General features: G+C 48.6%; 1 protein-coding gene across 1 annotated transcript in view; it reads right to left on the reverse strand.

The window, feature by feature from the left end:
- Positions 1 to 13,493, reverse strand: part of RERE (arginine-glutamic acid dipeptide repeats) — a 174,409-nt gene extending 160,916 nt beyond the window's left edge. The window contains 1 exon segment of the mRNA XM_079326262.1: positions 13,341 to 13,493. The gene's annotated coding sequence lies outside the window, so the exon portion shown is untranslated.
- Between the last annotated feature and the right edge of the window lie 8,569 nt (positions 13,494 to 22,062).

Raw genomic sequence — 22,062 nt, forward strand, 5'->3', positions numbered from 1 at the left:
GCATCTCCAGCCTGGAGAGCTGGGGAGCAGCCTGTGGCACAGCCAGGGTGCTGTGGGGCTGGAACTGCAGCCCTGGCACAGCCTGCCACCAGCACACAGGCTCAAACAACTGCAGGGCAACTTCTTGGGAAAAAGGAAAGGGGAAAAAAAAAAATATATATATATATATATATTTTTTTTTTTTTTTACACCACATCCAGAGCAGAACATGCAGCAGCACTGAAGGCACTGGAAGCTGGGTTTACTCCACCACGAACACATTACACACAGAATTCAGGGCACAGACCTTCTCTCCAAGTACTAACTCAGGTTTCCAGAGCGCGGCCGTGCAGGATGACACAATGCACGTTTGCCCTGTTGCCGGCAGTGCCGGGAGCTGCTGCCATCCATTATTAAAGGCCAGCAGCTGCTGATTGCCGCTGGAGCATCCCCGGGGTGCTCCCACGGGCCCCGCTCACCTGCCCGCAGGGAGCGGCACTCACGGCTCGCTGATGGCTTCAGACCACAGCACAGACACCCACCGCATTCTCCATCGCTGCCCGCCTATTTCACAGCTCCTTCTCAACAGATTTGGGTGCATAAAATCATCCTAAGCGCCGCTTTTAAAGACATTATCTCCCTAAGCACAGGATCCCTCCAACACCTCTCCTGTATTGATTAAATGACCAGCACAGCGAGGATTTACAAGTCCACTATAATAGAAACCATCTCCTCCAGCATCTGCTCATCAGTTCTTTGTGCTCCTTTATCCCCTCCACGCTCTAAGTGGTTTTCCATTCTTTAATAAAATACATTTCTGGTCACACCATTAAGAGCATCACCAGAACGCGAGAGTGTTGAAAACACTGAAAACAATATTCTTTCACTCGATATTTCTAAACAACCAAACATCGCATTAAAAGAATAATAATAAAAAAGACAATCACTCTGAAATATGGCCTGGTTTTGTCAGCTAGTGTAGATTTTAAAAGTCAGATGCTTGCATTTTACTTGTCTGCCATTACTGGCAAATTAAAGCTATGAACAAATGCTGCGTAGGCAACAAATAATTCTACTAACACGCCAACAATCACTTTAATCTCTTCCACTTAACAACTCATGAACCTTTTATGAACATAATCTTCTAGAAGGTAGCTGGTAATACAAGATAATCCCAGTACAAGTTTAATTAAAAATACAAACTACATATAGCTCCATGCTTACCAACTCTTTCAGGCTGAAGGAGCAGGAGTGGCTATTATTAATAGCTCCATTAATCTGGCAAACTGAAGTGCACAGGAACATGCTAGAGAAGCATTCAACAGACCATTTCCCACTGAAAAAAGAGCCCTCACAAATTCTAACTTGCCTTAGCACAGCATTTAAACCCCCCCCTGTTTTAAACAGCTGAACTAAAGCTTGCTTGCACAGTTATGGATCCTACTTTTATGAAGAAAATCCAGTACAAGATTATTTATTGTTACAGGCGACAATGGAATTAATCAGAAACTAAAAATAAAAAAGCCATTTTCCTTTAGGAAACATAGAATTTGAGCCACTTGGCTGTCAGATAGAAGTCAACATAGATTTCATTTGACTGCCAAGAACCTTATTTGACTGGACATAAAAGACATTTGCTATTTTTAAACATACCTCATGTAATCATTTAACCAGAGCCCTGTAATTCAGACCGGGGAGCTTTTTCCACGTTCAAAAGCTGATCAGAGCACGGGTCTTTACAGTTCTGTTTAAGAGCTGGCTTCTTTCCAATAAATACAGTTTGCACTCCCAACTCCCCTAATAATCATCTGCACAGCTCTTTCCCCTTCTCCTAAACCCAGGCAGAAATATTTCAAAGTGCCTGAGAGTCCAGAAAGGTTTTTGTCCCACTGCAGGGACACTCAGTGGCCACGGGTGTGTCCAACTCCTCCTGCTCTGGCAATAATGAAACCCCAAATTTCCCTCTGGTGCCAACAGCCAAACTGGCACAAACTCAGAAGTGGCACCAAACTGTGGCCCAAACCTGAATCACTTTGTCACCAGCTGGGAAAGTCTGAGCTTTACAGTTACTCAGGCACAGAAGGAATTCTCTTTAACACAGATGAGCAAATACATCTCTGATGAACTCTCCTGGCACACACAGAATGAAGTGATGTGTAGGTGAGCTGTGACATTCTTTTTGAGGAGCACATTCCCCAAACCTGTAAGTTTTCAGTGTTTTTTTCCATTTTCCTTTTGGATGAGACTGGGAGTGCTATGGTGAAAGGCACTGTGAGGGCTCTTTTTCACACCAGGAAAATAGCAAGAAATCCCATGATGGAGGAAAAAAGTGCACAAGCAAGCAAAATTAAACCTTGTGATCTAACACAGATTCCTTTAAACGTGTTTCAGCTCTGACACTTCACTGAGAACTAAAGGCATAGCAAATATTTTTGTCTCCTACAAGAGAGAATCAAATTTTAGACACAGCTGAATGAGTTACCACTACAGAGAAATGTGGGTTTCCTCAAGCTCGGGATCATCAAAAAAGGCAGGTTATACAAAGGCTTTGTCCTTTCAGGAACACTCCACTAATGGCAGCAGACAAATGCAACTCCCCTGGATTTCCAGCTCCTGCAGGGCTCTGGGAGGGTGCTGGGCTCAGAGCAAGGACTTTCATATGTGGAGAGCAACCCCTTCAGATGCTGCACTCTAACAGCATTTAGCAGCTCTCTCCTCTTAAATGATTTGATGCATTTCACTACCCAGGGCTACCCCAAAAGTCAGGCTCCCAGTGCACCCTTCATCTCCAAGCACTTTCTCACTAATGTGAAAGCTTCCAATTCAGGCAGTGCTCAGTCCCCAGAGCACTCAAGGTTTGTTTTGATACCAGTGCCTTAAAGAATAAAAAAAAAAAAAAAACCAACCTAAAAATTGCACTGTGCTATAGAGACAACACTCACAGCCCTCCCTGACAGCCAATTTATCTGCAGTCCAAATTCAGAGCTAATCAAGTCACCAGAGCAAGCACATCAGGCACGTGCCACGCTCGGGAGCTCCTCCTGACAAACACTTAACATCTGCAGCCTTCTGAAACACCAGACATTTTTCCACAGCTGCAGAAGTCAAACTGTGCTATGGATGACTGGCCCCTGAAGTCCTATTTCTGCAAGTAGGAACTGATGACCTGAGAACTGTGAACATCAAGGAACTAAGCAGGCAGCAATCTCCCAGGGATGCTTAAGGGATGCTACCCACACAAAAATCCACTCCTTTCAAAATGTAAAGTATTTTCCTGAGCACTGAGGACAGGGCTTTGCTGCTGCCAAGAGGTATTTTAAGGTACCTTTTAAGTCTGGTGTCTTTCTGTATTAATATAATGTGGAAAATGAATGCAGTGGACCTCAAAAATAAAAATCCAGTTAGAGAGGAAAAAAATAAGTCACATTCAGGAAATGAGGCAAACTCATGCACAGGCCTGAGGACACTCACAGGAGAAGGAAAACCTCCTGTCCCAGCCATGCTCCCTGATAATTGTTTGAGTTGAAGGAATATTTTGGTTTTACTTGTGACACCAGCTGACTGCAGCCACCAGTTCTTCTCTAATCAGAGCCCAGACAGAAAGGCCAGAGCAGCTCAAAAACACATCCAGGCACACAGAGAATAGACCTGGTTGGACTTCAAACAGAAACTTTAGATCACAGAGGGATCAGTGTTTCCTGCACTGCAAGTATTAATCTCTTCTGCCTAATTTTCCTCCCTGGAGCCCGCCCTTCCTCTCTCCAGGGAGGAGAGAACACAGATTTGATTCTTCATACACCCACTGGACCACAGACTGATTTAAAGAACCTTATTTAAATGAGGTGCAAATTATGTTCCTACTGAACTGGATTCTACAAAACATATTTTTATGAAAACCAAACATGTACATAGGAAATATCCCCCTGGCTCTCCTCAGCTTCCCATCAGGTGACTCCACCTCTTTCCATCCTGGAATTCAACATTCACAATTCACCTTTGTGCACCTGAAAGTGAAATCCCAGCTCCAAGCAGTTTCAGGAGACACAGAGAAGGTTCCTCAGAGAGACTTTGCAGTACTGATTGGGAAATGCTCTCTGCAGGAGCCAAGAGCCCAGCAGGAACAGGAGGGACCCCAAGGGCAGGACTCAGCACCAGGGATGCTCAGAGCTCTCCTGCCTCATCCTCTGCTCCACTGAAAGCACAAATATATAAACCAAGGGCAAGATTATTCCTACAAAGCTTATTTTAAAGGCAAACTCGATCCAGGATAAGAATTACAGCATAAAAACCATGGAAAACAAAAACCCAGAAATTTATTCTAAAACTTGTAAGGAAAAAAAAATTAATATAGCTCAACTTTGGCATCTAACAGAAGAGGCATTTAAAAAACAATACAAATAATTTCCATTCAATACTAAGGAATTAGATATTCTCAACAGCTGCTGCTATGGCAAGATCTGAAACTACTTTGCTATGGACAAGTAATACCAAACAGACACATCAGGACACAAAATAACAAATGCCAAGATAGAACATACAGCTGCTATCAGAATTAGGTTTTTAAGTAAAAGAAGAGCAAATGTCTTAAACTCAAAGGTGCAGTGAGAACATAGTGATCTGTGAGAAGAACAGAGCTCAGTGATGTTTTGATGCAAATACACCATTATATATATATATATATATATATATATATATATATATTTATAACACATTAACTACTCGTTTCACAATCAGTGAGAAAAGGAAACATCGCGTTTAACTAAGTTAAACACATTTTTAGATTAGCAGAGCAAACAGACACAGCAAATCAGCACTTTCTTATTGCCTAGCAGCTATAAAAGGCTAACAAAGCACCCTCACACCTCTTTTGTAAGCAGGAGAACACAACTGCAGTGAGTGACTTGGCTCAAGGTCACACAATGAGTTTTGCCACTTTTTTAAGTTGTTGGAGCACAATCCAAATACTGTGATGCCAACACCTGAATTCTGGTCAGGAATTAACAAGCTGGAATCTTCCCGGGCTCTCTTGTCTGCTTGTGCCCTGACCCTTTATCATCTCCAGGAATTGAAGATATTACCTAAATATAACATCCTTGGGATCTAATACAGGAAATGTTCTGTTTCAGAGAGTTCCCTGAGAATCCCCCCAGCCTCCACCTCTCCCCAGGAACATCCAAGATGTTCCTCAGAACAGAACACAGAGAAACTTCTGGGGACTCTCAAGACTTGACTAAACATACACAGAAGTAATTACATTCCACATCTTGCTAACTCGTACTTTGGGACAAAAGCTGTGCAAGAAGTTATCTGATGACTAATTAGCGCAGGGAAGAGCACGTTAATTGAGGCAGGGCTGCAGAGAGCAGGGACAGACCCAGAGAGCAGCAGCAGCACTTGCTCTGCTCACACTCCAAAGAGAAGCAGTTACACAATAAATCCCAACAATGAAGGACTGAGGCTATTCAGCATGAAGACAAGCAGGAAATAAGAATCAAATGGCTTTTTCCAGCCAGAAGAATGAGCAGATACGCTGTTTACAGGCTGTTTAACAAAGCCAGCCCTGCAAGGTGAGCTGTGACAGGCACTGAGACAGGGGAAAAAGAAACATCCTCCAACACTCACATGAATCACCAAAAAGCAGAACAGAATCTCAAAGTCTACATGGGCAGAATTATGAAAAATACCCGAGCAGAGGCACAAAATAAACATGTTATCAGTCACATACATTTTTAGTGACCTGCTAAAGGATGTGTGAGATACAGGAACGTGTCACTGATAAATCCAGAATCTCCCTGTGAATGAGTACAATTAAAAAACAACCTTCAGATTACCAAACTCTGTGCACCACTGCTCTTTCACCCACTGCCCTCCAACAGCTCAGAACTCTGGTGAAGCATTCAAACATCAGCCAGGATTGTTCCAGCTGAGCAGAAGAGAACCTGGATTCTGCCTCAGTTTGTTTTTTTTTTTCCAAGAGCAAGGTTTCCCTGCTCAGCCACAGACAGCAGAGGCAAATCAAGGGGGCAAGCCAGTTATTTCCTGGGGAGTTCCCAGCTGGGCATTTGGCTCACAGGGATCTCTGAGTGTACAGGTAAATAGGTTTGTTGAATCATTGAGTCAAGGCTCTCATCTGAAGGGTTCATGTTGGAAGGCAAGTAACATAATTCAGTGGTTTAAGGAGCAGTCAGAGCCAGGTCTATTAAGTTTCATGAAAATGAATGACCTTAGAGACATAAATTAGATTTCCTGCATCTCACTCCCAGTTTGTAGAAATGAGGATTAAGTGTTTAAGTCTCCTGCACTGACCTCATTAGAAGATCTTTAAGGGAGACACTGCATTCCTTCTTAGCCAGGCTGCACCCCCTGGCAGGCAGCACCAGGTACCAAAGGACACACAGCCACAGGGAAATTGTTTCATCCATCTAGAGCAGGAGGTGCTCTGATGAACCTCTGTTCTTTCTTCATTCAAAGCCCATCTGAAGGTCCTGACTGTGTAACAGCACTGTTTTTACTGGGTTTGTCTCAGGGAATACAACCCTTAAAGCACTGGAATTCCATGATCTACAGCACTTTCTTCTTCCACACTCATGACACTTCTCATGTAAACCAATTCCAGTCCCTTGTGGATGCTGGCACCAGCAGACTTCTCCCATATATGCACTTGTTTAAGAAGATTCCTAATCCTTAAACACATATATTTAATAGCTTTGATATTTAGCACAAAGCTGCTGATCCCCTAACACCCTATAATGCATAGTTAATTACTAACTGAATTTGCCATTTTCTTTAAACCAGGGAATAAACTGGTTGCCAAAATGGTAAGTTTTGACAGAAACCATCATATTCTGGATTAATTCTCTATTTCACCAGACCAAAACACTCAAGTCTAGATCATCCTGCTTTACATTGCAATGCAACCACATAATTACTGTAGGTGCTCAAGTTTAAATCATGGTCCCACCAGCTCTGTCCAGACCAGTGTGATCTCAGCAGCAACAGAGAAAAAGCCTCTCTGGCTTAGTTGTTGTTAAGATTTTAAAGATATTAGCTGAGAGGAGACCATGTGCCAGTTTGTGCAGTACATGGAACAGGCAGTACTGAGATGTGCTGAGCTCCCAGGAGTCAGAGACTGAGAGGGAAGTGTCCAGAGCCTTTTCCTAAAGCACAGACACAAAAAGGCTGCTGCAAGTCACCAGTCCTTCAGGGAAGGAAAAGTGGCACCTCCCATGGCAGGGAACACCTGCTGCATGTCTACCACTGACATTTGTGGGGAAATGTATAAACACACACACATTCATATCAGACCAAAGAAAAGCTGGGCTTCTGAAAGTTCTAACAGTGACTTCTCACTGGTGAGAAATTCTGCTCCTTACTGGTTTTATTCATTTTTTAGTACACAACAAGAATGTTTTCCCTATGCATTTTACCAACAGTTGGAGGAGATGCCTGCTCCCAGACCAGCTGACACTGACAATGCTTCCAAAGAGCTCCAAAAAACAGGAGAATCTGCAGGAAGATGGGCCCAGTGCCCAATAACTTGTCTGCTTCCACCCCAAACCAACTGGCCACATGAAAAGGACTAACATAAAGGAGACGCTGCTCATCACCCAGACAGAAATATTTATTAGCACTGGATGACACAACTTCCTTTCTCTTTCTTTATCCCCTTTCCTCAGAGAAAACAAACTTCCCTAATTCACCTCAGTTCCCCCTTCCCCCCTCCCCAATTCCCTCCTTCTCTTATTTCCTGCCAGGAACTTGAAGTGCATAATGAATTTCCAACCAGCCTGCCACGACAGTCATCTCAGCAATAACCAACATTCCTGAAAGTTTTGTGCAAGCCAGCAGATGGATAGGAAAAAACTCCCTAATTAATTACATCCCCAGTAAGGCATGGCCAGACAGAAAGCAGCATTTGGGGTTTTGCTTGGCAGCCAGGAGCCCATAGGCACAGCCATGTTACTGCCCACTCAACTGTTAGGAAGGACAGTGGAAAAAAGAGGATTTCACTGGCAACAGGGATGGAGGGAGCAAACTTCAGGATTTACAAGCTTCTGTCTCCTCAGCAGAAACTCTAAAACAGAACCTTCATCAGTTCTGCTGATCAGGAAAATAAATTTACACTGCAGCCCTCAGTGCCTGTACTAGAAAAGATCACGGAACACCCATCATCATAAAAGAGAAATCCTGTTACATATTTGAAACAGGCCAGAATTGACTCTCAGTACCAGGGATTAATAATACCACGGTAACTTTTTTTTTTATTACAGACAAGTAGATGAAATACATAGATTAACTAAAACCTCAAAATTAACGAGCACTCATTTCCTTCCACTTATCCTGAATCTTATAACGTGAACTGGCCTCTCATTTGTGTTCTGTAAGAAGAACAAAAGACAACCTACATGGTCAGAGAACAGCCCATTTTTCAGAGACTCAATCATCAAAACTTACTTTTTAATCTATCACATTTATGCAATACCTAAATTGATCCACATTTTCAGAATTGCACTTCTAACATAATTAAGATGCCAAATGCAAATAGAACCCTTTCTGTCTGGAATCCAGACAAACACCAGCAGCTCCAACACAGTGCATTCCAAACACACGTTTCTAAGAATTCCAGAGGGGAAAAAAAAAGAAAAAAAAAAAAAAAAGGGTGATCATTACCCCCGCTGGGCACAGAGGGAAAAGTGATGTTTGTATCCTCCTAGTTTCACTTTTCTCTAGGTCAGCTACAATTCTGGGTGCTCAGTGAACTAACAAACATTTGCATTAAAAAACAAACCCCAAGCCGAAGCACACAACAGCCATTGAGGCAGGCACAGCCAGGCTAATATTTCGATCTGTTTGTGCTTTTCAGTCCCTTCCAGGCAGCCCTTGCCCCTGTGGGCTGCCAAGGCAGAAGGAGCCAGTGCAGCATTCAGATCTTGTTTGCTCCTTTGTTCCCCCATCAGCCTCTCTGAAAGGAGCAGTTGGGCACAGCCACCAACATTAGCAAAGGCTGTGTAAAACGCTGCTGGCAAACCCACAGCCAGAGCACAAAGCTGCCTTGTGGATCCTGCCCCCAGCACCTCCACCACTCCAAGGAGGGCACGGATCCTCTTCCCAGCTTGCTGGAAAAGCCATTCCCAAAGTGCAGCTGGTGATGCTCAGCTCCCTGTGCCACCTCCCTGCTCCAACAAACACCAACCTGCAAACTTCACTGCAGGCAGCTTAAAAAAAAAAAAAAAAGCACATTAAATAAACAGGTTTCCAGTCAATAAGGGGTTTGTTCTGTTATGGTTCAAAGACAGGTTTCACTGAAAAATATGCTGTATTTTAAGCCTATTGATTTAAATTTAAGCTCTGAGCTAAAATCAGAGAGTATGCATCCCTTTAAGTCAAGCAGGACGATTTGTTTAGACTTCATGCAACTGAGACAACTGCAATATATAGCAAAACCAGAGTGAAAAATAGCTGAACATTAAAAATAGTCCAGCCAGGACGCCACTTAAAAGAACCCCAAATACCAGTTTCTAATAAACTTAGAGTTGGTTGTTTTGAGTTTGTTTGGGTTTTTTAGTGGTTAACTCCAACCCCATCCACCCCTTTTTAATTTATGCCCTTGCTCCCTCGTTTCAGGATCACATAATAACTAATTGTTTTCCAATTGTCATTATTTTTCCAGCTAGAAATGAAGCACAATTCGGGCACTGTTCACACAGCAGGGGCAGAGTGTAACCTGGCACTGAGGGTCCTCACAGCCCTGCCAGGACAAGGCACCTTCTGCAGGGCCATTCCCCCTCCACCAACACCCCCAGCTGAATCTGTGTGCTTCTGCACACCTGGCTCCCCTCCCTCTCCCAAAAGTGAAATAAGTTCTTTATGGGTGAAACAACCACTCGGCGTGGCTTCAACAGAAAGATGTATTTTGGAGCTGTGAGAATAAATTTACAGATTGGGTGTTATTTTAAAAAGTCAGTTCTTAAACCACACCATCAAAATGCCCTTTTTCTCACCTCAACTGCAACCAGTGTTAACAATTACAGGATCACAGCATCTCCTCAGCTGGAAGGGACCCATGAGGATGAGAGTCCAGCTCTCAGCCCTGCCCAGACACCCCAAAATCCCAGCCTGGGCACGCCTGGCAGTGTCCAAATGCTCCTGGAGCTCTGACAGCCTCAGGACTGTGCCCAGCACCCTCTGGGGGAGGAACTTTCCCTAAAATCCAACCCAACCCTCCCCTGGCACAGCTTCATAAGTTCACAGCTTCAAAAATCACACACACCACATCTCTCCAAACCCATGAATGTTGTCACTTACTCACCCTTTGCTGTGGCAGCCCTGAATCTGCAGCCACAATCCCCACCAAGGTAAAACAAATCCCTGATGCAGAGAAATCACTGCTTGCTAAGCAGGAATGACTGCTGAGGGCAGGTCTGTCTCTCCTGCCCAGGAAATGCTCCTAGCTTGGCACAGGGGCAGAGTTACCCATCCCAGTCCCTGCACAGCACAAATTCACATGGCACAGGAATCCCAGAGCCACAGAGAGGCAGCACAAGTGTTTCACTGCACCTCTCTGAACTCACACACAGCATTCATGCAGACAACAGCCTCAGTCTCCGGCCACACCAAAGCTGGCACTGGGAGAAAAATACCCAAAAAGTGTCCTCAACCCAGAGGCAACCACCACATTTTATTCAGGTAAGGAAAATGAAGTCATCTACCCCAATTACACACTGAAGTCAGCTAAAGAGTCAAAACCAAAACTCAGAGACCTCATGATTAAACGATGACAGTCAGTGTTTCCTGTTTTCCAAAGGATCCAGCACACTGGCAACTTCAGCTCAACAACCACATGATTTTTCACTCCCTTCTGCACACCTCAGCATCCCCAGCCAGCCAAGTGAGATTTTACCTCACCTCAGCAGCCTAACAAGCCAAAATCTCAACCCTTGAGCAGCAACTGCTCTTTTACACCCTGAGCACCAGCGAGGAGGAAGGGGCTGCACTCAGTGATGCTCTGGGTCCCCTCCAGCTCCAGACATCCTACAATTCTACAGCCGGCCTGGGCCTTTTCACAGATGCTGCTGGAAAAACAAAAGCCTGAAACAACCACCAGGAAGGGAAACCGTGTATACACTGAAGTCAACCTCTGCACTTCCTCTTGCTTTTGTCATCCCGAGGCTTTCATGTGACACGGGGTGCCCTGACAGCAGTTTCCGTGCTGGGGGCCGTGCGGGGATCAGGGCACCGGAGGTGCGGGACTCAGGGCAGTGGAGTTGCGGGGCTCGGGGCTCCGGAGGTGCGGGGCTCAGCACAGCCGAGGTGCGGGGCTCGGGGCAGTGGAGGTGCGGGGCTCAGGGCAGTGGAGTTGCGGGGCTCAGGGCAGTGGAGTTGCGGGGCTCAGCGCAGCCGAGGTGCGGGGCTCGGGGCACCGGAGATGCGGGGCTCGGGGCACCGGAGATGCGGGGCTCAGCACAGCCGAGGTGCGGGGCTCGGGGCAGTGGAGGTGCGGGGATCAAGGCAGTGGAGGTGCGGGGCTCGGGGCAGTGGAATTGCGGGGCTCAGCACAGCCGAGGTGCGGGGCTCGGGGCAGTGGAGGTGCGGGGATCTGGGCAGTGGAATTGCGGGGCTCGGGACAGTGGAGGTGCGGGGCTCAGCACAGCCGAGGTGCGGGGCTCAGGGCAGTGGAGTTGCGGGGCTCAGGGCAGTGGAGTTGCGGGGATCAAGGCAGTGGAGGTGCGGGGCTCAGCGCAGCGCTCCAGCCCAGCTCACCTCGCGTGCCCCGCTCCGCTCGCTCCACGGGCACAGCGCACCCGCGGTGCTCGGGCGCCCTTCAGCTGCTCCCGCTCCGCGCTCCTGCTCCCCCGGGCACCCCAAGGCCGTGCCGGGCCGGCGGGAAGGGGCAGCAGCCGCCGCTGGGGTTTTATCGCCGAAAAAGGCGCCGAGCGAGGGAGCGGAGTCCCGAGGCGGCGAGCGCGCAAGAACAATGAGCTCGCAGCCCGGGCATTGTGTGCAGCCACCTCCTGCTCCTGCCTCCGAGCGCGGCCACAAACACCCAAAATCGCTGCTGGGCCCCGGCAGGCACGGCCACCGACCCCCTCCAACATCCCTGGGGCAAAGTGGCAGCAAAACCAGGAGGAGACGTCTTTAGCAGAAGTGCTTTTATTATCGTAGAAACGTTTCCACGCCTCCTAACCACCATGGATTTCTCAATTCTAAAGGAGCTGGGTATTAATGGGGAAAAAAAAAAACAAAAAAAAAAAACCAAAATGTTTGCCTAGCAATACCAGAACAACAACAAAACCTTGCACATTGCACATTATTCAAAAATTTGACGTGTGCCTTTCACAACCAAGAACTACTTCTTTTGACACAGTGTTCATTTTTATCTGGTTAAACCCCACATTTTAGAACAGGCACACCACCTGAATTGTCACTTCAGATCTGTTCTGAGAAAGCATTTTCACTGAATTCTAACAGGATGAAGTAGTTCATGAGGCTCCTCCATTCAGCTGCACTGGGGCACAAACAAAATAACACCTTTGATTTCAATAATTGGCCAATGTAAGCCAGGAGTAAACAGCTATCAGACAGCAGCCTGCTGACTGCATAAAAACCTTCTGAGCTCCTCATCTCCAAGAACGCTGCTGCTTCGAGGAAAAACTCAACAGAAGAACTCAGCAAACCAAAATAACTGCAAGCAGCCTGTAAAAATAAATCTAAGGGCAGAGACACCTCAACAATGAATCATATTGTTTTCTTCCCAGCAATTTCTCGAGCAGCCAGTTTCAGCAATGAAGCCTCTAATGTTGTCTACCTCCTACTACTTTCCTGATTCTGGGCATCTTCTTTTCACGCTTTAGAAAGAGAAATGGGAACAAAACAAAACAAACGAAAGAAAAAAAAAAAAAAAAAGAAAAAAAGAAAGAAGGGAAAACCCCACCCCTTTCTATGCTACTGAAAATGTTATGATTAAATCAATTTGCATAAAATCTTCATTTCAGGATTCCATACCTACACACATGAAAGCAAGTGTGCCTTTTAAACGGCTAAGTCGTTCTCCCGTGTGCGTGCATTTAAATCATATATAAGTCGTACACCCCCTTTATTTGGATGGTTAACAAGTTAAGCCTTTTTCCTAAGCACATTATTCCTATGGAGCATCAGGCAGACACGACAGACGAGCGGTAAAATAAAGAAATAAATAAAGCAACGCGGCTAAAACAAACAAATCACCCCCAAACACGCACACCCCGAGCCCAGCCCCGGCAGGCACAACTCCGCCGAGGCGCCCGGTGCCCCCGCGGGAGACCCTCCCTCCCCGCGCTCCCCGGGGCGGCCGCGGCCTCTCCCCGCCACCGCGGCCCACCCACCTCGGCGGGCTCTACACCATCCGCGGCGGCTCCGGGGCGCTGCCGGGACAAAGCGGCGGCGGCGGCGGCGGCGCGGGGGGGAGCGAGCGGCGGGGAGCCCGCGCGGTGCTCAGCAGCGGCAGCCCAGGGGCATCTTCCCCGGGAACAAGGAGGGGATGGAGGAGGAGGAGGAGGAGGAGGAGGAGGAGGAGGAGGAGGAGGAGGAGGAGGAGCAGCGGCCGGTCCCGCGCTGCCCCCGCCCGCCCCTGCCCTCGCGCACGCACGCACCGCGGGCACCCAGCAACGCCGCCGGCCGCGCGCCCCGCCAGTATCGCCGCGCGCCATTGGCTGCCGCCCCGCGCCGCGTGACCCGGCGGGCGGCGCTGGCCAATGGCAGCGCGGGATGGAGGGGATTTAAACCGAGGGGAGGCGGGGGCGGCGCCGGGCACAAAGGCGGCCGTGAGGGAGGGGCCGGTCGGCGCCGCCGCGCTTCCCTCTGCCCCATCTCTTTCTTCCTTTGCTTTTCTGCCTTCCTCCATTTCTTCCCCTGGTTCTGCGGGCCGCTTTCATCATTGCTGTGCCGAGCGCCACGGGGGTTGTTTTAAGGTGTCTTTGTCTCCCGCCCGAACCTTCCCCGGTACTGTGGAATTACAACACCGCTGAGGTCAGAAAAGACCTCTGGGATTATCGAGTCCAATTTACGAGTCATGCCCAGCTTGTCCCCAGCCCAGAGCTCTGAGTGCCACGTCCATCCCTCCTTGGGCACCTCAGGAAATGGGGACTGCGACTGTCCCCGGGCGGCCCCGCCGGTGTCCGACCACCCTTACCGTGAGGAAATCCTTCCCGAATTTCCACAGCTCCAACCTGCCGACACAAACCTTCCCGAGGTCCGACATGAGCCTTCCCTGGTGCGGCTTAGGGCAGAAATGGACAGAAACGCTGAATGGTTTGGCTTGGAAAGGCCTTAAAGCCCATCCTGTCCCACACCTTCCACTCTCCCAGGCTGGCCTGGGGCGGCTGCATGAGGGTGATCCCGGTGCCCAAGGCTGGTTTGGGACATTCTCAGCCCAGTGAGGGTGATCCCGGTGCCCAAGGCTGGTTTGGGATATTCTCAGGGATAGGGCAGTCCCATGAGGGTGATCCTGGTGCCCAAGGCTGGTTTGGGATATTCTCAGGGATAGGGCAGTCCCATGAGGGTGATCCTGGTGCCCAAGGCTGGTTTGGGACATTCTCAGGGATAGGGCAGTCCCATGAGGGTGATCCCGGTGCCCAAGGCTGGTTTGGGACATTCTCAGGGATAGGGCAGTCCCATGAGGGTGATCCTGGTGCCCAAGGCTGGTTTGGGACATTCTCAGCCCAGTGAGGGTCACCCCAGTGCCCAAGGCTGGTGCCAGGGCAGAGCAGCCCTGCTGTGGCCAGATCTGTCTGTCCTGGATATGTTGTGTTTACCCCAAATTGTCTCATTCTCATGAATTAGTGAACAGTTACCAGCAACGTGTTTGAAGTGTCTTCAATGGGAGGCGAGGTACAGAATTTTATGGCTCTGTCAGAAGCTCCAGTCCATCAGCCCTGTAAGGTTCACACTCTGTCTCAGTCACATTAAGCTGCTGTTGCTGGCCCTGCACTGAATGTTCAGATTATGCATAAGTGCTTTTCTGGATAAACAGCTGATGCTGCTTCTTGCTGCTCTGTGCAGTGAGGAAGTTGACACAACAGCAGAATTCCAAATTACTGAGTAGCAATTAATAAAACACTTGGTCACTTAGGAGATTTTTTTTAAGCTGCTTCATCTGGGAGCTATCACATATTTAGACAAGATAACATGAAGGTACCAGAGCTGAAAATAGAGGAAACTTGTTATTTAACATTAACCTCACCTCTCCTCCACAGGCCAGCTAAATAAATCACATGGCTGTAAAGAAAGTCACACATTCTTCCCGGGGATCTGAGCATTTTCATGTGGAATTATATCTTCCTTGTGAAAAGGCACTCGGATATGTCAGGGCAGATTTTGCCCTCAATTACACTGGTGTAACCCCAAGTGTTTGCTGTCTCTGTAAACTGTCTCTGTGGTCGATTCCAGTGGTGCTGCAGAGATAAGTTTGAGGCTGTTATTGCCTTCAGCAGGGGGAAGTGGGAACTGTTCTCACTGAAGAGAAGGGAACACAAAAGGAGATCTGAGCTCTGCACATCAGAGGAATTCAGTTCCCTGCCCTGAACACACAGGACAAATTTATCCCCAGCATAACTTCGGGGACATTACCACCAGAGGCTGAGACACAGAGCTGATTGTGTTCTAATAACTAATTTAGATAAGGGTCTGGAAATGCACATCAGTTCAGTGTCTGACACAGCCATCTCAGAGCTACACTTAGGCTGTCCTTGATAGAGCCCGATTCCATCTCTCCTATTTTCTGCACTAATTACAATTTCATGTTCCTTGGCCTCTGGATGTCTGCACTAAAATCTCCATGAATTGCCACGGTGGCAGGTTTGTCTTCTGCTTTCCCCAGTCACCCTCTCTGTGATGGGGAAATTCCAAATGTATAATGTGTGTATCCTAGTGCAGAGGATTAGAGGGATGGGGCACAAGGAAAGGCTGAGAGAATTGGGGTTGTTCACCCTGGAAAACAGAAGCTCTGGGGTGAGCTCAGGACCTGGAAGAGCTGCAGGAAAAACAGAGAGAGGTTTTACAAAGGACAGAGAGAGAGGACAGTGCCCAAGGCCAGGCTGGACATGGGGCTTGGAGCAGCCTGGGACAGTGGGAGGTGTCCCTGCCATGGCAGGGGTGGCACTGGGTGGGCTCTGAGGTCCTTTCCAGCCCCAGCCACTCTGGGATTCTGGATTCTGTTGTGTAATAAACATCTGTGTACCCCCAAAATTATTCCCAGCCAATCCTCACGCCACGAACAAGTGATCCAATTATGAGTTTGGTTCATAGCCAGGGGATTGCTGCAGGAATAGCACTTGAAGCTGCTGCTTTTTTTGGGTTCTCTTTTTTTTGTTTTTTTTTTTGGCAAAGATGCAGCTCTCCCCATGGGCAATAATAAACAAAGCCATGGAGCCTGTCCCATAATCTTCTCCCTGCTAAAGCCAGGGGGTTTAGTTAACACCAGAAGATCAAGGAACAGCCAAATGCTGCTGAGAGACCTTTGTTCCTGCAGTGGTCACTGCAGATTTTGGTGGGTCACACCCAAGCAGAGAGAGGTCGCTGGTGGGGCGAGTGGGCACGTTGTATGTTCTGTGTGTAAAATTTTTGATGTTCATGCAGACTGTCCCTGTGGGATCCTGGCAGGTCTCTGCCAAGGCAGAGTCTCAGTCTCTGGATGTTTTGTGCCTCTGTCTCCCAGCACTGACAGGGAACTGCTGACACAGAGAAAGCCTAATTGGCCAAATGCACAGAGACACCGAAATTCCAGCGTGCCACACGGGGTTAATCCTCACATTCCTGCTCCTTACCCTGGATATTTGTGAGCAGCAGAGTTTCTGCTGAGTGTTCTGGCTCCCCATCCCAGGGGTTTGGCTCTGCTTTGTCTTTTTGGGGCTCTCAGTGACAGAGTTCAGCTCTTCTGGGCACCTCTCAGATCCACCCAGGCAAGGAAACACCAGGAACTCAAATTATTGCTATTATTGTGTTGTTGTTGTTGTTGTTATCACAGACAGTCACACCCTGTCTCACCTGTTACCATTTCATCTCCTTCATTTCAGGGGAACAAAACCAAACAGTGGCAAAATTCCACTGGGTGGTTCTTTCTGCCTTTGCCAGCCCTTGCACCTATTTTATCTGATACCCATATGGCAGTGCATGTGGTGTATTTAACTTTTTAAAATTATCTCTTTACAAATCTGTCTTAACCTGGCTCTTTTTTAATAACTGATACTGTGCCAACAGATTGAAACAAAAATCTACGAGAAAAAAATCTAACTAGAAGCTATGAAGTCAAAACAGACCAATACTGAGAATTTTATGAACACCATTTCAGCCCAACTAGTTAAAATAATGGAGGGGGTTTTCGTTTTGGTTTTTTTTTTTTTTTAATTCTCCAGTCATGAAATTACAAACCAGTCCTTGACCATGACAGATGAGTCAGGTTGTAACCTCAGCAATGCAGTAAAAACTCAGCTCTAATGAAACAGGCAAATGTCAATACAGCGATTAGCTCGGGAGATAATATTCTGAGAGGCTTTTACAGATGACCTAACTCCACTCACAAAAAAGGATTATATTCTTTCTTTCCCTTTGTCATATCTGAATACCAGCCCTTTAGCTGAAAACCGTTTGCTTTGGGGGGGGTTCTGCTTTGTTTTGTTTACTGTAGAAATCTCAGGAATTTAAAATCTCATTTCCACAGATATTAGCAGAGGATTTTTTGGAAGGCTCATCCCACTTGGAGGCCAGTGCTCTGCACACGTCTGGACTCCTCCTGGACACAGAGATCTGTGTCTAGAAGTGGCTGGATGGGTTGCAAGGAAAGCAGAAGCAATGGAAATGAGATTGAAACCAGTCTGGGCATTTTCACACACCCTGGAGGGAGCAGCAGTGCCAGGGGCTCAGCAGAGCCCTGTGCCACCCCTGCTCTGACACCACTGGCCCAGGCTGGAGGAAGGAGCTCCCAGCTACACACCTGTCCCTGTCCCTACACACCTCCCAAATGCCTCAGGAATATGGGGGGAAAAGCTCTTGGTTTCTAACACACAGCACATAAAACCACAAAATTTCTGGGTTTAATATTTTGAATATTGTAAAACATGCCAGAAATGTAAAACATTATAAATTAGTTTCCTCGTTAAATTAAAAAAATTTAAAACCTTTTTATCTTTTAAAGGTTTTCAATTTCCCTGACTCAGACCATTTCCTAGTGGCTTCTGCATAATGAATATTAGCAGAGGTTGGCTTACCACAGTGTCTGGTGAGACTCATTTATCAAAGCCCAGGATGTGCTCCGTGCAAAGGGAAAAAATCCCATTGAAAGGGAACAAAAAAATTTCAGCCCTAACAATCGCTCCTCTCATTTTTGTAAACTTGGGCATGTTCCAGTTCATGTGGAGAGGGGACAAAATGGCATCTGCAGAACATGAAACGTGTCTAACGAGAGATTTGTGCACCTTGAAAGGCACCGGTGCTGAAGCTCCAAATGACTAATGAGTCTTTCCTCAGCAGTGGGATTAATTGCATCACCCCTGGATGCTCAGCTCTGCACCCAGGGACAGGCACAGGAGCCCCTTCTGGGATTTACATAGCAGAGAAAACCTGCTAAACAAATTAACTAGAACTAACTCGCTTTCAACCCCAAGCAGCTGCTGGATTGTACCGACATCACAAACTGACAGCAGCCCTTTGAAGCAGGGAGATGGAAAAGGGATCCAAGCACCAGAGGATTTGGGGTGATTTTTTTGTTGTGTTTTTTGGTACCTTTTCACTTTCAAGCCTCCCAGCCTCGTGTCTGAGCAGGCACTGGACACTGAGTCCGTGCACAGTCACTCCACAAACAGGGCCACGTTCACATCCAGCTCTGTGGCCACACACACAAAACCTCCAGGTTTTTCCATCTCCTTTCCAACAGGGACAAGGACAAGGTGCCTCGTGCAGATCCAGTGGGGATCCCACAGCTCAGAGGGATATTTTCAGTGTCTTTAAACTGCTGGACTTTGGTAAAGGGAATTCACTGTCAGCCACAAGCACAGGCACAGAGCTGGCTCATTTCTACCTCCCTTACAGTTAATATCAATTGATTGCTCATAATCAATTATCGACTGAGTGCTCACAACAGAGGCAGATGTGAAACCAGTGGAATCTGACGTGCAGGGGCTGTTTGCCAGGTCGGGGCTGGCGCTTTCTGGTTGTTCAAAGCTTTGTTCTGATTCTGCTGAGCTCTCCCGGTGCCATGGGACACCTGGGCACTTTCTGTAAATGCCCCACTCCTCCTCCAGCGCAGGAAGCACTAAATGGATTTACAAGCTTCCCTTGTCCTAAGTGACTTCGCTTTGAGCTGTTACAAATGACCAAAGCGTTCAGGGGAGAGATGGATTGATTTCGGATTTGCATTTTCGTCCTTCCCACTGCAAATTGCTCCTCCGGGAGGAGGTGCCCGGCTCCCACCTCCCCCTTGTAGCTGCCCTTTCCCGCTGCTGCAACACTGCTGCCTTTGATGGCCCCTCTGAATGGACTTCTCTGAAGGGAGAGAAAACACAGCCACTGCAACGGGAACATTTCCATTTCAAGCACCATCTCCTTTTCCCCCTCAGCGCTTGTTATCTTCAAAGCACCGTACAAAACCGACTGAGGAACCCTCCCCACCGCCCTGGGAAGTGTCACCCGTCCCTGGGGACAGGTGACACAAGAGAGCAGCAGGGGAATGACACAAAGCCGAGGTCTGGGGGCTGAGCAGGGCTCAAACTGCGGCTCCCCCAGAGCTTGTCCTTAACATCCTTCACCCGAGCAGCTGAGCAGGAGCATTCCAGGGTTTGTGAGACCTGCCTGCCTTGCAGAGCCGCTCTCGTGTCTGGGCTGAGGACAGGGAACATCCCTTCGGATCTCCCTGGCAGCGCCTGTCCTGCTCTGGGGCTGCTCCAGCCCAGGTGCTTTCCCTGTTGTTTTCAGGGGAACTCGACACCCTGTGCCAGCGCAGGCACCCCCAGTCCCCCCTCGGTGGCACCGTGGCTGTGACAGCCCCTGGGGACAGGGACACTGACCGGGGCTGCTCCTGCAGACATTGCTGTCCCCGAGGTGTCAGCTTGCCTGGCCTTTGTCCAAGGGGTTCTTTTGTAGAATTAGCCCGGATTCCTCCTCTCTGCTGTAACTTAAGCCTGTAACTGGCACCTGGACGATTCAATTGTGTTTCCAGACAGAGCTGTGCCTGTGCCTTGTGCTTCAGGCCTGAGATTTCACCACACACTAACTTCAAGTGTGGCACAAGGAAATCATCTGGGCCTTGTGATTATTTTCTTCCTCATAGTTTATTTTTTATTATCTGTCATTTTTATTATCCGACTTCTTCATTCCACCCCATTTCCTCCTCCATTCCTCAGTTCCCTTCTTTGTTTTTCTGTGGGGGTTTTTTCCTTCTTTATTTACCTCCAGGTTTTCCTAGCAGAACTGAGGTCTGCAGCTGGTTTGGCTCTATTTCTTCTCCTTGTTCCCCTTCTCCACACCCTGCACTTCCAGTCCCTGAGAGTGTCTATCCATGGAGCACAAAGTGCACCTGGTTCCCTCTGGGTCTCTCTCCCTGCAGAAAGGAGCAGACCTGGCTCCCCAGGATGGGACAGGGACAGCTCCAGCACCAGCTCCAGCACCAGCACCAGCACCAGCACCAGCACCAGCACCAGCTCCAGCACCAGCACCAGCTCCAGCTCCAGCTCCAGCACCAGCACCAGCTCCAGCACCAGCACCAGCTCCAGCTCCAGCACCAGCACCAGCACCAGCTCCAGCACCAGCTCCAGCACCAGTACCAGCTCCAGCACCAGCACCAGCTCCAGCACCAGCACCAGCTCCAGCTCCAGCACCAGCACCAGCACCAGCTCCAGCACCAGCACCAGCTCCAGCTCCAGCACCAGCTCCAGCTCCAGCACCAGCACCAGCTCCAGCTCCAGCACCAGCTCCAGCTCCAGCACCAGCTCCAGCACCAGGACCAGCTCCAGCACCAGCTCCAGCTCCAGCACCAGCACCAGCACCAGCTCCAGCACCAGCACCAGCACCAGCTCCAGCACCAGCTCCAGCTCCAGCTCCAGCCTGGTGACCCAGGAGCAGCTGCAGGGAGAGGCCCCGTTCCCAGTGCTCAGAGGAGCTGAGTTCCTGCATTCTCACACCCACCCACAGCTCCTATCTGCAGGGCAATCATTTCACCGTGCCACACAAATGAAGGGCAATAAAAGCTCTCCAAGGGAGTGCTGGGCCCGGGCTGGTGCCTGGCACAGCTGCTGCACTGCTGCTGTGAAAGGGAGCGTGAGGCCACAGCCCCAGAGCTGCTGGGGACAGGCAGGGCTGGCTCTGAGCCCTGTCCCCTGGCACAGCCACCCTCAGTGTCCTGGCAGAGCTCAGCCCAGCCTCAGCTGCTGGCAGGGAAGGTCAGCAGTGATGTCCTCACTCCCACCAGGGGCTCATGTCTGGCAGGAAAGCCAAATGATGAATCATCTGGTTTCTCAAGATCACTGAGGGATGGCAACATCCCTTCCTGTCCAGAGCAAACTCACTGGGGCAGTCAGTGCCTGTACAGGACCCAGAAACCAACGTGAGGAAATCAGTGCTGAGAGCACTAAAGGCACAAAAGCCACCCCTACACACCCAGCAAGAGAGCCAGGGTAATGGGAGAGCTTTCCCACTGCACTCCTTTGCCTCACTCCATTATCAATCCTGCTCTGAACAGCTCCCAGAAGCACCACCCGCCTCTCCCCTCTGCCCATCACTCACCACAGCTCTGCTTTTAAGCCTGCCTGCTATTCTCAGAGCAGCCTCCCAGCTCGTGTTTGCTAAGCTGATGCCTCCTCTGCTCCAAGGAGTGCCATCCCTGCAAATTATTGCAGTAATAAAGCCACTGGCTGTGCCACATTTGCTGTCTGTTATAAAGCACAGCCTTTCCAGTCCAACTCCGTGGGGACAGCACAGAAAGGTGAGGAGCTGTGCAGCAGGAGCTGAGCCCTGATTAAGGAGCAGACACAGCTCCCCCCCCTCCAGCACTGCAGCTTTAGGTCTTGATTTTCAGCAATCAAATCTTGTTCCCTATTCACTTATTCCCCTCACTCCAAA

The sequence above is a fragment of the Erithacus rubecula genome (genome assembly GCF_903797595.1).
Source record: "Erithacus rubecula genome assembly, chromosome: 24".
Lineage (NCBI taxonomy): Eukaryota > Metazoa > Chordata > Aves > Passeriformes > Muscicapidae > Erithacus > Erithacus rubecula.